Source organism: Nannospalax galili, unplaced genomic scaffold, assembly GCF_000622305.1.
Source record: "Nannospalax galili isolate Female #2095 unplaced genomic scaffold, S.galili_v1.0 scaffold1725, whole genome shotgun sequence".
In the NCBI taxonomy this organism is placed as follows: domain Eukaryota; kingdom Metazoa; phylum Chordata; class Mammalia; order Rodentia; family Spalacidae; genus Nannospalax; species Nannospalax galili.
In genome coordinates, this window is record NW_008352439.1 from 119,128 (window position 1) to 122,778 (window position 3,651).

The window sequence follows — 3,651 nt, forward strand, 5'->3', positions numbered from 1 at the left end:
AAAAACAAACTTCCTGAGTGAAATGAGGCAGAAGTAGAAAGATAAACTTTTTATGTCCTTACTAATAAGTGTATTCTAGGTTTAAAATTTTAGATAAGTGAGATTAAATTGGAAAATCCATAGAGGTCAGGAAACTAGTAAGGCCCCATGTACAGAAGGAAGGCATTATAGGAGAAGATACAGAATGAAGTAATATAAAGTAGAAAGAGCTTGTCTTCCCCACTTCCATCAGCCATCAAATGAAAGAAGTTCCTTACGTTGCATTGGAATTACACATTTTTCCATGTCTATGCTGGGATTTTGTCTGGTTTGAGTTTGCGTTAAATGTTGTGTGTGCTGACACCATTTCTGTGAGTTCATATGAATAACTAACAGCTTTCTGGAAGACTCTGATTCCTTGTGTTCATGGACTACCTCTGGCCCTTACAACCTTCCTCCTTTTACTCAATGATTCCTGAACCTTGTGAGGAAGAAGTTTGAAATCACTGTACTATTTAGGAAAAAGACTCTTGTTCCCTTAACATTCTTCAGTTGTGGGTTTTTGTGTTAATCATTATGTGTTGAATAAGGAAACTGCCTTGGTGAGAATTTAGAGATGCATTCATCCTATGTATACAGGTTGCATTGAAGATGTGTCAATTAAGCATCTCACAGACACCGATTCTCTGCATTGAATAATTCTAGAAATTTATAATAATCTCATATTTCAAGCAAATTTCAAAATTCCAGTAAAAATAAAATTTAAAAAGTAAATAAAATACCAAAATTAATTTTTAATTTTTAAAAATATTTGGTCTATTTGAGACAGGGTCCCTGTAGTGGGGCTGACATGGAACTCACTATGTTGATCAGGCTGGCCTTGAACTCACAGAGATGTTCCTGCCTCTGTTTCCAGAGTGCTAGGATTAAAGATGTGTATTACCACACCCGGCTTGTGATATCTAAATTTAAAAAGCAAGATATTATTTCTATGTTCATAGGGTTAAGTGACATTCATGTAAATGTCATTAACTCTGAAGAAGGTGGATATTAAAATTTTAAAAATTGTGTAAATAGGCATAATGGAATATGAAGCATTTAATAGGGTGGGGAATTGGAAGGCTGGGTAAAGGAAGAAGTATGTACAGCATTAGGGAATGACCTAATGGCCAAGTACGTTCTGATTTTCACAAGTTGGAACGTGCAACAACTGCTGTCATAACCAATTCATATGAACTTTCATCAGGGCAAAGAATCTGTGGCTAGATAGGTCCCAGGCCCTATGGGAGAACTACAACCATTATTTTGCTAAGTGGATATAGATCCAGACCTACTCTTAATGCATCTCTTACTCAGACTAAAGAAGCATCTTGCAGAAGATGTTGGTTTACACAGAGGTCCAAAACTGGTCAATCTGTACAACATAAACTGTGGAGTGCTCTTTCCTAAAAAGACACCATTAACATATCCTGCTTTCTCAAGGCTCAGGGATCATTGCAGGTAAAGGACTGGAAAGACTGCAAGAGGAATACAAGAAAACTGTGTTCTTTGGACACAAAATGCCAGCTGCCCAAATGATCCTACAGCACTTGGGCATAGTATGTATAAGACTTACACAAGGCCAAGCCAGCAAAAGTCCCAGCATGGAGATGGGCAAGAAACCTCAACACTAGTTGAGGAATTATTGGCAAATGATAGCTGCTGTGAGAGAGAGAGAGAGGCAGTTTTCCTTAACAGTGTGATATCTGGCATGTTGACCAGGCTCCACGAAATGGAGTTAGACAAAAAGGCATTTGAGGAACACAAATTAGCCTTGAGAGTCTTTAAAATTCCATTAAAGATAATTTAATAATAATAGAGATTCTCACGTTGGGAGTTAGAATGGTATGGGTGAAGGTGAGGGAGGGCAGTTGAATATGATCAAAATTAATTTTACAAAATTCTCAAATAATCAATAAAGCTACAGGGACTAAGGTGCTAATTTCTCCAACCTATGGCACAAAGAGTCAAATATAGGCAGAAATCAACACTGAGTCCAAAAACAGTGCACATGAGGTTGATTATTGCTGTTTTTCCACCAATAGGTGACTATGAGCAGGTCTTAGCCAAAATTGCAGGTGAAAATGGATGAGGCAAAATAATTCTGTGTTTCTTTGCTTATCCTCCTAGTCCATGATTAGCTGCATGTAGACCTTAACAAGAACTGGGAATAAGAGTGTACAAGATAGAGCACCACTGTGGTTCTTTACTTCTGTCTCCTCTCACATCATATGCAGACATGGAGAAGAGCTAAGAATGAGAATCATGCTTTTTTTTCACTGCTTGTTCCCCCTGTGTCAGCTACACTACCAATAATGTGAGTCCTCGATGTTGGGCATTGCCATAGTTCCCCACAGTAATCAAATATGACTCCACATTGTGTGAGGGCTCATGGCACTGTGGAGAGTGAATAAGACCTAGAAATGAAATCCTCATTTCCTATTCCTGTGTGAACAGATAGGTATTGACCTGTGACACTGCCTCTGGAGAGTATGTGATCAAAATACAGCTCCATTGCTGTGGTTGTCATTTTCAGAGTGCCTTCCTGCTGTCACCATTCCCATTATGAGAGTTCACACTCAGTGAGCATAGCACTCACACATCCTGTTGTGTGCTACATTCAAATGCAATCCTAAACCATTTCCATGCTCAATTATCCTCAGAAACAGTGCATATCTATGACACTGCCATGGATCAGAAGCTCTTAAATGAAAAAAAAAAAAAACTAGCAGAATTTTAAAAACAACAAAGTCAGTGAAGAGTAAAGGCACTTCCCCTCAAACAGTATGATATTTGGTGGTATAGAGAAGACTCAGTGAACAGGCTCAATGTCCTGCTCTTGAAGAGGCCCTGAGTTCAGTTACCAGCACCCACATGGCATCTTGAAATAATCTGTAACTTATGATCTAGTGAAACTGAGTTCTGTGGCCTCCTACATGTACACGGTGCACATACTTATACTAAGGAACATGCATAAATAGATAAATAAATAATAAATAAAATAATTGTTTTAAAGTGGGGTATCTCTCTATCATGCAGGCAATAGTCTGAATCCATCATTCATCCCTTCTCTTTTGTGGATTGTTTAAATATTTTTCCAGTTGCTGTGGTACAATTCCCTGGCAATAGCAACTTGAAAGAATTTATTATGTTTTTCAGTTCCAGGATGCAGTTCATCATGGCATGGAAGACAAGGCAGCAGTCAAGGAATGCATGGCACAAGCAGGATGCTGGCTGCTCTCATGACACACATGCTCATGAATCAGAGAGCAATGAACACATACTGCTTCTTGAATCCCCTTCTCCACTTATAGAGTCCTGTGGCAAAATGAAGGAATGATGATTCTCCCAGGGGGCCAGTCTTCCCATCTCAAAAAATTGTTCAGAGGCATGCACAGAGGCCCACCTCCTAGATGGCAGTAGATCTTGACAGTTTGACAACACTAGCCATCACAAAGACATAGTTTTTTGATCCAAATGGATTTGAAATATGAGTGCCGATCCAATCTCTACATGATCATAGATTTGGATCCATTAAATTCCAAATTACTTACAAGTATGTGCAGCATACAATATATATTTTACATTGCATTGAATCTATTAAAAATATAACTACATAAATCACTGTGTTTA